Raw genomic sequence first — 13,794 nt, forward strand, 5'->3', positions numbered from 1 at the left:
TAGTACCAATTTGATTTTTTGGATGACTTTTTCCATTCAAATGACCTATACTGTGATGCATAAAAATTCTACACTAAAAGAAAAACCACCAGACATATCTTTTTGTTTTGTTACCAAGGATGTAGGCTTGTTTGCTTGACAACTACCTAATTCAAGGTTTAGTATAAGCAGATGAACTATTTGTAATATAAACCACCAGAGAATCTACCAAATCAGTTTTAATAAGAGGCATAGGGTAGTGCATCTCACTCAATATTAGAAGGTTGCGTGTTCAAATCACGTCGGGGTCAGTTATCATTTTGAAGATAAAATGCTCTTTTCTGCCCAAAAATACTATACAAGAAAATAAATACCAAGATTGTTGTCTACTTTCAATAATGTGATTATAGCTCAAACTGATACCTATATCACTAGCATATAGTCATTAAATATCTCACCTTCTTATCATTTCTCTTAATTATAATACTAAAAATATCCAGTTTAGATTAAACTTTACTTGAAGGCCAACTCTAAATGTCTGTAATGTAAAAATACATTTAAAAGCAATTAGCTTTTCTGGATCAATTACGGATCACTGCCATCACTTGTCTTTTTTAAAAATACATTTAGTACCAATTATATTTTAAAGATTACTTTTTCCATTCACATGACCTGTACTATGATGCATAAAAACTCTACACTGAAGGAAAAACCAGAAAACATATCTTTTTGTTTTGTTACCAAGGATGTAGGCTTGTTTGCTTGACAACTACCTAATTCAAGGTTTAGTATAAGCAGATGAACTTTTTGTAATATAAACCACCAGAAAATCTACTGAATCAGTTTTAATAAGAGGCAACGGTAGCGCATCTGCCTCAAGTTTAGAAGGTTGTGTGTTCAAATCATATCAGGGTCAGTTATCATTTTGAAGATAAAATGCTCTATTCTGCCCAAAAATGCTATACTAGAAACTAATTACCAAGATTGTTATCTACTTTTAATAATGTGATTGTACCTCAAACTGATACCTATATCACTAGCACATAGTCATTAAATAACTCACATTCTTATCAGTTCTCATAATTATTATGCAAAAAATATTCAGTTTAGAGAATACGTTACTTGAAGGCCAACTCTAAATGTCTGTAATGTAACAATACATTTAAAAGCAATGATCTTTTCTGGATCAATTTTGGATCACTACCATCACTTGTCTATTTTAACAATACATTTAGTACCAATTTGATTTTATGGATGACTTTTTCCATTCAAATGACCTATACTGTGATGCATAAAAATTCTAAACTAAAGGAAAAACCACCAGACATATCTTTTTGCTTTGTTACCAAGGATATATACTTGTTTGCTTGACAACTACCTAATTCAAGGTTTAGTATAAGCAGATGATCTATTTACAATATAACCCACCAGAAAAATCTACTGAATCAGTTCTAACAAGAGATCTCGTGGCGCAACGGTAGCGCGTCTGACTCCAGATCAGAAGGTTGCGTGTTCAAAGCACGTCGGGGTCAGTTATCATTTTGAAGATAAAATGCTCTATTCTGCCAAAAAAATTCTATACAAGAAACTAAATACCATGATTGTTGTCTACTTTCAATAATGTGATTATAGCTCAAACTGATACCTATATCACTAGCATAGGGTCATTAAATATCTCACCATCTTATCAGTTCTCATAATTATAATACTAAAAATATCCAGTTTAGATTAAACTTTACTTGAAGGCCAACTCTAAATGTCTGTAATGTAACAATACATTTAAAAGCAATTAGCTTTTCTGGATCAATTTTGGATCACTACCATCACTTGTCATTTTTAACAATACATTTAGTACCAATTAGATTTTTTGGATGACATTTTCCATTCAAATGACCTATACTGTGATGCATAAAAATTCTACACTAAAAGAAAAACCACCAGACATATCTTTTTGTTTTGTTACCAAGGATGTAGGCTTGTTTGCTTGACAACTACCTAATTCAAGGTTTAGTATAAGCAGATGAACTATTTGTAATATAAACCACCAGAGAATCTACCAAATCAGTTATAATAAGAGGCAACGGTAGCGCATCTCACTCAATATTAGAAGGTTGCGTGTTCAAATCACGTCGGGGTCAGTTATCATTTTGAAGATAAAATGCTCTTTTCTGCCCAAAAATACTATACAAGAAAATAAATACCAAGATTGTTGTCTACTTTCAATAATGTGATTATAGCTCAAACTGATACCTATATCACTAGCATATAGTCATTAAATATCTCACATTCTTATCATTTCTCATAATTATAATACTAAAAATATCCAGTTTAGATTAAACTTTACTTGAAGGCCAACTCTAAATGCCTGTAATGTAACAATACATTTAAAAGCAATTAGCTTTTCTGGATCATCTATGGATCACTGCCGTCACTTGTCTTTTTTAAAAATACATTTATTACCAATTATATTTTAAAGATTACTTTTTCCAGTCACATGACCTATACTATGATGCATAAAAACTCTACACTGAAGGAAAAACCAGAAAACATATCTTTTTGTTTTGTTACCAAGGATGTAGGCTTGTTTGCGTGACAACTACCTAATTCAAGGTTTAGTATAAGCAGATGAACTATTTGTTATATAAGCCATCAGAAAATCTACTGACTCGGTTTGAACAAGAGATCTCGTGGCGCAACGGTAGCGTGTCTGACTCCAGATCAGAAGGTTGCATGTTCAAATCACGTTGGGGTCAGTTATCTTTTTGAAGATAAAATGCTCTATTCTGCCCAAAAATGCTATACTAGAAACTAATTACCAAGATTGTTATCTACTTTCAATAATGTGATTATACCTCAAACTGATACCTATATCACTAGCACATAGTCATTAAATAACTTACATTCTTATCATTTCTCATAATTATTATACAAAAAAAATCCAGTTTAGAGAATACGTTACTTGAAGGCCAACTCTAAATGTCTGTAATGTAACAATACATTTAAAAGCAATTAGCTTTTCTGGATCAATTTTGGATCACTACCATCACTTGTCTATTTTACCAATACATTTAGTACCAATTTGATTTTATGGATGACTTTTTCCATTCAAATGACCTATACTGTGAGGCATAAAAATTCTACACTAAAGGAAAAACCACCAGACATATCTTTTTGTTTTGTTACCAAGGATGTAGGCTTGTTTGCTTGACAACTACCTAATTCAAGGTTTAGTATAAGCAGATGAACTATTTGTAATATAAACCACCAGAGAATCTACCGAATCAGTTTTAATAAGAGGCAACGGTAGCGCATCTCACTCAAGATAAGAAGGTTGCGTGTTCAAATCTCGTCGAGGTCAGTTATCATTTTGAAGATAAAATGCTCTTTTCTGCCCTAAAATACTATACTAGAAACTAATTACCAAGATTTTTATCTACTTCAATAATGTGATTATAGCTCAAACTGATACCTATATCACTAGCACATAGTCATTAAATAACTCACATTCTTATCAGTTCTCATAATTATAATACTAAAAATATCCAGTTTAGATTAAACTTACTTGAAGGCCAACTCTAAATGTCTGTAATGTAACAATACATTTAAAAGCAATGATCTTTTCTTGATCAATTTTGGATCACTACCATCACTTGTCTATTTTAACAATACATTTAGTACCAATTTGATTATATGGATGACATTTTCCTTTCAAATGACCAATACTGTGATGCATAAAAATTCTAAACTAAAGGAAAAACCACCAGACATATCTTTTTGTTTTGTTACCAAGGATATAGACTTGTTTGCTTGACAACTACCTAATTCAAGGTTTAGTATAAGCAGATGATCTATTTACAATATAACCCACCAGAAAAATCTACAAAATCGGTTTTAAAAAGAGACCTCGTGGCGCAACGGTAGCGTGTATGACTCCAGATCAGAAGGTTGCGTGTTCAAATCAAGTCAGGGTCAGTTATCATTTTGAAGATAAAATGCTCTATTCTGCCAAAAAAATTCTATACAAGAAACTAAATACCATGATTGTTGTCTACTTTCAATAATGTGATTATAGCTCAAATTGATACCTATATCACTAGCATAGGGTCATTAAATATCTCACCATCTTATCAGTTCTCATAATTATAATACTAAAAATATCCAGTTTAGATTAAACTTTACTTGAAGGCCAACTCTAAATGTCTGTAATGTAACAATACATTTAAAAGCAATTAGCTTTTCTGGATCAATTTTGGATCACTACCATCACTTGTCATTTTTAACAATACATTTAGTACCAATTTGATTTTTTGGATGACTTTTTCCATTCAAATGACCTATACTGTGATGCATAAAAATTCTACACTAAAAGAAAAACCACCAGACATATCTTTTTGTTTTGTTACCAAGGATGTAGGCTTGTTTGCTTGACAACTACCTAATTCAAGGTTTAGTATAAGCAGATGAACTATTTGTAATATAAACCACCAGAGAATCTACCAAATCAGTTTTAATAAGAGGCAACGGTAGTGCATCTCACTCAATATTAGAAGGTTGCGTGTTCAAATCACGTCGGGGTCAGTTATCATTTTGAAGATAAAATGCTCTTTTCTGCCCAAAAATACTATACAAGAAAATAAATACCAAGATTGTTGTCTACTTTCAATAATGTGATTATAGCTCAAACTGATACCTATATCACTAGCATATAGTCATTAAATATCTCACCTTCTTATCATTTCTCTTAATTATAATACTAAAAATATCCAGTTTAGATTAAACTTTACTTGAAGGCCAACTCTAAATGTCTGTAATGTAAAAATACATTTAAAAGCAATTAGCTTTTCTGGATCAATTACGGATCACTGCCATCACTTGTCTTTTTTAAAAATACATTTAGTACCAATTATATTTTAAAGATTACTTTTTCCATTCACATGACCTGTACTATGATGCATAAAAACTCTACACTGAAGGAAAAACCAGAAAACATATCTTTTTGTTTTGTTACCAAGGATGTAGGCTTGTTTGCTTGACAACTACCTAATTCAAGGTTTAGTATAAGCAGATGAACTTTTTGTAATATAAACCACCAGAGAATCTACCAAATCAGTTATAATAAGAGGCAAGGGTAGCGCATCTCACTCAATATTAGAAGGTTGCGTGTTCAAATCACGTCGGGGTCAGTTATCATTTTGAAGATAAAATGCTCTTTTCTGCCCAAAAATACTATACTAGAAACTAATTACCAAGATTGTTATCTACTTCAATAATGTGATTATACCTCAAACTGATACCTATATCACTAGCACATAGTCATTAAATAACTCACATTCTTATCAGTTCTCATAATTATAATACTAAAAATATCCAGTTTAGATTAAACTTTACTTGAAGGCCAACTCTAAATGTCTGTAATGTAACAATACATTTAAAAGCAATGATCTTTTCTTGATCAATTTTGGATCACTACCATCACTTGTCTATTTTAACAATACATTTAGTACCAATTTGATTATATGGATGACATTTTCCTTTCAAATGACCAATACTGTGATGCATAAAAATTCTAAACTAAAGGAAAAACCACCAGACATATCTTTTTGTTTTGTTACCAAGGATATAGACTTGTTTGCTTGACAACTACCTAATTCAAGGTTTAGTATAAGCAGATGATCTATTTACAATATAACCCACCAGAAAAATCTACAAAATCGGTTTTAAAAAGAGACCTCGTGGTGCAACGGTAGCGTGTATGACTCCAGATCAGAAGGTTGCGTGTTCAAATCAAGTCAGGGTCAGTTATCATTTTGAAGATAAAATGCTCTATTCTGCCAAAAAAATTCTATACAAGAAACTAAATACCATGATTGTTGTCTACTTTCAATAATGTGATTATAGCTCAAATTGATACCTAGATCACTAGCATAGGGTCATTAAATATCTCACCATCTTATCAGTTCTCATAATTATAATACTAAAAATATCCAGTTTAGATTAAACTTTACTTGAAGGCCAACTCTAAATGTCTGTAATGTAACAATACATTTAAAAGCAATTAGCTTTTCTGGATCAATTTTGGATCACTACCATCACTTGTCATTTTTAACAATACATTTAGTACCAATTTGATTTTTTGGATGACTTTTTCCATTCAAATGACCTATACTGTGATGCATAAAAATTCTACACTAAAAGAAAAACCACCAGACATATCTTTTTGTTTTGTTACCAAGGATGTAGGCTTGTTTGCTTGACAACTACCTAATTCAAGGTTTAGTATAAGCAGATGAACTATTTGTAATATAAACCACCAGAGAATCTACCAAATCAGTTTTAATAAGAGGCAACGGTAGTGCATCTCACTCAATATTAGAAGGTTGCGTGTTCAAATCACGTCGGGGTCAGTTATCATTTTGAAGATAAAATGCTCTTTTCTGCCCAAAAATACTATACAAGAAAATAAATACCAAGATTGTTGTCTACTTTCAATAATGTGATTATAGCTCAAACTGATACCTATATCACTAGCATATAGTCATTAAATATCTCACCTTCTTATCATTTCTCTTAATTATAATACTAAAAATATCCAGTTTAGATTAAACTTTACTTGAAGGCCAACTCTAAATGTCTGTAATGTAAAAATACATTTAAAAGCAATTAGCTTTTCTGGATCAATTACGGATCACTGCCATCACTTGTCTTTTTTAAAAATACATTTAGTACCAATTATATTTTAAAGATTACTTTTTCCATTCACATGACCTGTACTATGATGCATAAAAACTCTACACTGAAGGAAAAACCAGAAAACATATCTTTTTGTTTTGTTACCAAGGATGTAGGCTTGTTTGCTTGACAACTACCTAATTCAAGGTTTAGTATAAGCAGATGAACTTTTTGTAATATAAACCACCAGAAAATCTACTGAATCAGTTTTAATAAGAGGCAACGGTAGCGCATCTGCCTCAAGTTTAGAAGGTTGTGTGTTCAAATCACATCAGGGTCAGTTATCATTTTGAAGATAAAATGCTCTATTCTGCCCAAAAATGCTATACTAGAAACTAATTACCAAGATTGTTATCTACTTTTAATAATGTGATTATACCTCAAACTGATACCTATATCACTAGCACATAGTCATTAAATAACTCACATTCTTATCAGTTCTCATAATTATTATGCAAAAAATATTCAGTTTAGAGAATACGTTACTTGAAGGCCAACTTTAAATGTCTGTAATGTAACAATACATTTAAAAGCAATGATCTTTTCTGGATCAATTTTGGATCACTACCATCACTTGTCTATTTTAACAATACATTTAGTACCAATTTGATTTTATGGATGACTTTTTCCATTCAAATGACCTATACTGTGATGCATAAAAATTCTAAACTAAAGGAAAAACCACCAGACATATCTTTTTGCTTTGTTACCAAGGATATATACTTGTTTGCTTGACAACTACCTAATTCAAGGTTTAGTATAAGCAGATGATCTATTTACAATATAACCCACCAGAAAAATCTACTGAATCAGTTTTAACAAGAGATCTCGTGGCGCAACGGTAGCGCGTCTGACTCCAGATCAGAAGGTTGCGTGTTCAAAGCATGTCGGGGTCAGTTATCATTTTGAAGATAAAATGCTCTATTCTGCCAAAAAAATTCTATACAAGAAACTAAATACCATGATTGTTGTCTACTTTCAATAATGTGATTATAGCTCAAACTGATACCTATATCACTAGCATAGGGTCATTAAATATCTCACCATCTTATCAGTTCTCATAATTATAATACTAAAAATATCCAGTTTAGATTAAACTTTACTTGAAGGCCAACTCTAAATGTCTGTAATGTAACAATACATTTAAAAGCAATTAGCTTTTCTGGATCAATTTTGGATCACTACCATCACTTGTCATTTTTAACAATACATTTAGTACCAATTAGATTTTTTGGATGACATTTTCCATTCAAATGACCTAAACTGTGATGCATAAAAATTCTACACTAAAAGAAAAACCACCAGACATATCTTTTTGTTTTGTTACCAAGGATGTAGGCTTGTTTGCTTGACAACTACCTTATTCAAGGTTTAGTATAAGCAGATGAACTATTTGTAATATAAACCACCAGAGAATCTACCAAATCAGTTATAATAAGAGGCAACGGTAGCGCATCTCACTCAATATTAGAAGGTTGCGTGTTCAAATCACGTCGGGGTCAGTTATCATTTTGAAGATAAAATGCTCTTTTCTGCCCAAAAATACTATACAAGAAAATAAATACCAAGATTGTTGTCTACTTTCAATAATGTGATTATAGCTCAAACTGATACCTATATCACTAGCATATAGTCATTAAATATCTCACATTCTTATCATTTCTCATAATTATAATACTAAAAATATCCAGTTTAGATTAAACTTTACTTGAAGGCCAACTCTAAATGTCTGTAATGTAACAATACATTTAAAAGCAATTAGCTTTTCTGGATCATCTATGGATCACTGCCATCACTTGTCTTTTTTAAAAATACATTTAGTACCAATTATATTTTAAAGATTACTTTTTCCAGTCACATGACCTATACTATGATGCATAAAATCTCTACACTGAAGGAAAAACCAGAAAACATATCTTTTTGTTTTGTTACCAAGGATGTAGGCTTGTTTGCGTGACAACTACCTAATTCAAGGTTTAGTATAAGCAGATGAACTATTTGTTATATAAGCCATCAGAAAATGTACTGACTCGGTTTGAACAAGAGATCTCGTGGCGCAACGGTAGCGTGTCAGACTCCAGATCAGAAGGTTGCGTGTTCAAATCACGTTGGGGTCAGTTATCTTTTTGAAGATAAAATGCTCTATTCTGCCCAAAAATGCTATACTAGAAACTAATTACCAAGATTGTTATCTACTTTCAATAATGTGATTATACCTCAAACTGATACCTATATCACTAGCACATAGTCATTAAATAACTTACATTCTTATCATTTCTCATAATTATTATACAAAAAAAATCCAGTTTAGAGAATACGTTACTTGAAGGCCAACTCTAAATGTCTGTAATGTAACAATACATTTAAAAGCAATTAGCTTTTCTGGATCAATTTTGGATCACTACCATCACTTGTCTATTTTACCAATACATTTAGTACCAATTTGATTTTATGGATGACTTTTTCCATTCAAATGACCTATACTGTGAGGCATAAAACTTCTACACTAAAGGAAAAACCACCAGACATATCTTTTTGTTTTGTTACCAAGGATGTAGGCTTGTTTGCTTGACAACTACCTAATTCAAGGTTTAGTATAAGCAGATGAACTATTTGTAATATAAACCACCAGAGAATCTACCGAATCAGTTTTAATAAGAGGCAACGGTAGCGCATCTCACTCAAGATAAGAAGGTTGCGTGTTCAAATCTCGTCGAGGTCAGTTATCATTTTGAAGATAAAATGCTCTTTTCTGCCCTAAAATACTATACTAGAAACTAATTACCAAGATTTTTATCTACTTCAATAATGTGATTATAGCTCAAACTGATACCTATATCACTAGCACATAGTCATTAAATAACTCACATTCTTATCAGTTCTCATAATTATAATACTAAAAATATCCAGTTTAGATTAAACTTTACTTGAAGGCCAACTCTAAATGTCTGTAATGTAACAATACATTTAAAAGCAATGATCTTTTCTTGATCAATTTTGGATCACTATCATCACTTGTCTATTTTAACAATACATTTAGTACCAATTTGATTATATGGATGACATTTTCCTTTCAAATGACCAATACTGTGATGCATAAAAATTCTAAACTAAAGGAAAAACCACCAGACATATCTTTTTGTTTTGTTACCAAGGATATAGACTTGTTTGCTTGACAACTACCTAATTCAAGGTTTAGTATAAGCAGATGATCTATTTACAATATAACCCACCAGAAAAATCTACAAAATCGGTTTTAAAAAGAGACCTCGTGGCGCAACGGTAGCGTGTATGACTCCAGATCAGAAGGTTGCGTGTTCAAATCACGTCGAGGTCAGTTATCATTTTGAAGATAAAATGCTCTATTCTGCCAAAAAAATTCTATACAAGAAACTAAATACCATGATTGTTGTCTACTTTCAATAATGTGATTATAGCTCAAATTGATACCTATATCACTAGCATAGGGTCATTAAATATCTCACCATCTTATCAGTTCTCATAATTATAATACTAAAAATATCCAGTTTAGATTAAACTTTACTTGAAGGCCAACTCTAAATGTCTGTAATGTAACAATACATTTAAAAGCAATTAGCTTTTCTGGATCAATTTTGGATCACTACCATCACTTGTCATTTTTAACAATACATTTAGTACCAATTTGATTTTTTGGATGACTTTTTCCATTCAAATGACCTATACTGTGATGCATAAAAATTCTACACTAAAAGAAAAACCACCAGACATATCTTTTTGTTTTGTTACCAAGGATGTAGGCTTGTTTGCTTGACAACTACCTAATTCAAGGTTTAGTATAAGCAGATGAACTATTTGTAATATAAACCACCAGAGAATCTACCAAATCAGTTTTAATAAGAGGCAACGGTAGTGCATCTCACTCAATATTAGAAGGTTGCGTGTTCAAATCACGTCGGGGTCAGTTATAATTTTGAAGATAAAATGCTCTTTTCTGCCCAAAAATACTATACAAGAAAATAAATACCAAGATTGTTGTCTACTTTCAATAATGTGATTATAGCTCAAACTGATACCTATATCACTAGCATATAGTCATTAAATATCTCACCTTCTTATCATTTCTCTTAATTATAATACTAAAAATATCCAGTTTAGATTAAACTTTACTTGAAGGCCAACTCTAAATGTCTGTAATGTAAAAATACATTTAAAAGCAATTAGCTTTTCTGGATCAATTACGGATCACTGCCATCACTTGTCTTTTTTAAAAATACATTTAGTACCAATTATATTTTAAAGATTACTTTTTCCATTCACATGACCTGTACTATGATGCATAAAAACTCTACACTGAAGGAAAAACCAGAAAACATATCTTTTTGTTTTGTTACCAAGGATGTAGGCTTGTTTGCTTGACAACTACCTAATTCAAGGTTTAGTATAAGCAGATGAACTTTTTGTAATATAAACCACCAGAAAATCTACCGAATCAGTTTTAATAAGAGGCAACGGTAGCGCATCTGCCTCAAGTTTAGAAGGTTGTGTGTTCAAATCACATCAGGGTCAGTTATCATTTTGAAGATAAAATGCTCTATTCTGCCCAAAAATGCTATACTAGAAACTAATTACCAAGATTGTTATCTACTTTTAATAATGTGATTATACCTCAAACTGATACCTATATCACTAGCACATAGTCATTAAATAACTCACATTCTTATCAGTTCTCATAATTATTATGCAAAAAATATTCAGTTTAGAGAATACGTTACTTGAAGCCCAACTCTAAATGTCTGTAATGTAACAATACATTTAAAAGCAATGATCTTTTCTGGATCAATTTTGGATCACTACCATCACTTGTCTATTTTAACAATACATTTAGTACCAATTTGATTTTATGGATGACTTTTTCCATTCAAATGACCTATACTGTGATGCATAAAAATTCTAAACTAAAGGAAAAACCACCAGACATATCTTTTTGCTTTGTTACCAAGGATATATACTTGTTTGCTTGACAACTACCTAATTCAAGGTTTAGTATAAGCAGATGATCTATTTACAATATAACCCACCAGAAAAATCTACTGAATCAGTTTTAACAAGAGATCTTGTGGCGCAACGGTAGCGCGTCTAACTCCAGATCAGAAGGTTGCGTGTTCAAAGCACGTCGGGGTCAGTTATCATTTTGAAGATAAAATGCTCTATTCTGCCAAAAAAATTCTATACAAGAAACTAAATACCATGATTGTTGTCTACTTTCAATAATGTGATTATAGCTCAAACTGATACCTATATCACTAGCATAGGGTCATTAAATATCTCACCATCTTATCAGTTCTCATAATTATAATACTAAAAATATCCAGTTTAGATTAAACTTTACTTGAAGGCCAACTCTAAATGTCTGTAATGTAACAATACATTTAAAAGCAATTAGCTTTTCTGGATCAATTTTGGATCACTACCATCACTTGTCATTTTTAACAATACATTTAGTACCAATTAGATTTTTTGGATGACTTTTTCCATTCAAATGACCTATACTGTGATGCATAAAAATTCTACACTAAAAGAAAAACCACCAGACATATCTTTTTGTTTTGTTACCAAGGATGTAGGCTTGTTTGCTTGACAACTACCTAATTCAAGGTTTAGTATAAGCAGATGAACTATTTGTAATATAAACCACCAGAGAATCTACCAAATCAGTTATAATAAGAGGCAACGGTAGCGCATCTCACTCAATATTAGAAGGTTGCGTGTTCAAATCACGTCGGGGTCAGTTATCATTTTGAAGATAAAATGCTCTTTTCTGCCCAAAAATACTATACAAGAAAATAAATACCAAGATTGTTGTCTACTTTCAATAATGTGATTATAGCTCAAACTGATACCTATATCACTAGCATATAGTCATTAAATATCTCACATTCTTATCATTTCTCATAATTATAATACTAAAAATATCCAGTTTAGATTAAACTTTAGTTGAAGGCCAACTCTAAATGTCTGTAATGTAACAATACATTTAAAAGCAATTAGCTTTTCTGGATCATCTATGGATCACTGCCGTCACTTGTCTTTTTTAAAAATACATTTAGTACCAATTATATTTTAAAGATTACTTTTTCCAGTCACATGACCTATACTATGATGCATAAAAACTCTACACTGAAGGAAAAACCAGAAAACATATCTTTTTGTTTTGTTACCAAGGATGTAGGCTTGTTTGCGTGACAACTACCTAATTCAAGGTTTAGTATAAGCAGATGAACTATTTGTTATATAAACCATCAGAAAATCTACTGACTCGGTTTGAACAAGAGATCTCGTGGCGCAACGGTAGCGTGTCTGACTCCAGATCAGAAGGTTGCGTGTTCAAATCACGTCGGGGTCAGTTATCATTTTGAAGATAAAATGCTCTATTCTGCCCAAAAATGCTATACTAGAAACTAATTACCAAGATTGTTATCTACTTTCAATAATGTGATTATACCTCAAACTGATACCTATATCACTAGCACATAGTCATTAAATAACTTACATTCTTATCATTTCTCATAATTATTATACAAAAAAAATCCAGTTTAGAGAATACGTTACTTGAAGGCCAACTCTAAATGTCTGTAATGTAACAATACATTTAAAAGCAATTAGCTTTTCTGGATCAATTTTGGATCACTACCATCACTTGTCTATTTTACCAATACATTTAGTACCAATTTGATTTTATGGATGACTTTTTCCATTCAAATGACCTATACTGTGAGGCATAAAAATTCTACACTAAAGGAAAAACCACCAGACATATCTTTTTGTTTTGTTACCAAGGATGTAGGCTTGTTTGCTTGACAACTACCTAATTCAAGGTTTAGTATAAGCAGATGAACTATTTGTAATATAAACCACCAGAGAATCTACCGAATCAGTTTTAATAAGAGGCAACGGTAGCGCATCTCACTCAAGATAAGAAGGTTGCGTGTTCAAATCTCGTCGAGGTCAGTTATCATTTTGAAGATAAAATGCTCTTTTCTGCCCTAAAATACTATACTAGAAACTAATTACCAAGATTTTTATCTACTTCAATAATGTGATTAT

General features: G+C 31.5%; 5 non-coding genes across 5 annotated transcripts; all 5 read left to right on the forward strand.

Annotated features, from left to right (window-relative positions):
- The first annotated feature begins 1,439 nt into the window (after window positions 1-1,439).
- Window positions 1,440-1,511, forward strand: TRNAW-CCA (transfer RNA tryptophan (anticodon CCA)). The gene has a single exon. It is a non-coding gene; the product is annotated as a tRNA-Trp (tRNA).
- Window positions 1,512-7,532: 6,021 nt separating this feature from the next.
- On the forward strand, window positions 7,533-7,604 carry TRNAW-CCA (transfer RNA tryptophan (anticodon CCA)). The gene has a single exon. It is a non-coding gene; the product is annotated as a tRNA-Trp (tRNA).
- Window positions 7,605-8,753: 1,149 nt separating this feature from the next.
- TRNAW-CCA (transfer RNA tryptophan (anticodon CCA)) lies at window positions 8,754-8,825 on the forward strand. The gene has a single exon. It is a non-coding gene; the product is annotated as a tRNA-Trp (tRNA).
- Window positions 8,826-9,973: 1,148 nt separating this feature from the next.
- Window positions 9,974-10,045, forward strand: TRNAW-CCA (transfer RNA tryptophan (anticodon CCA)). Its single transcript has one exon. It is a non-coding gene; the product is annotated as a tRNA-Trp (tRNA).
- Window positions 10,046-13,021: 2,976 nt separating this feature from the next.
- On the forward strand, window positions 13,022-13,093 carry TRNAW-CCA (transfer RNA tryptophan (anticodon CCA)). The gene has a single exon. It is a non-coding gene; the product is annotated as a tRNA-Trp (tRNA).
- The last annotated feature ends 701 nt before the right edge of the window (window positions 13,094-13,794 follow it).

Source organism: Taudactylus pleione, unplaced genomic scaffold (genome assembly GCF_031769625.1).
Source record: "Taudactylus pleione unplaced genomic scaffold, aTauple2 ptg000393l, whole genome shotgun sequence".
NCBI classification, from domain to species: domain Eukaryota; kingdom Metazoa; phylum Chordata; class Amphibia; order Anura; family Myobatrachidae; genus Taudactylus; species Taudactylus pleione.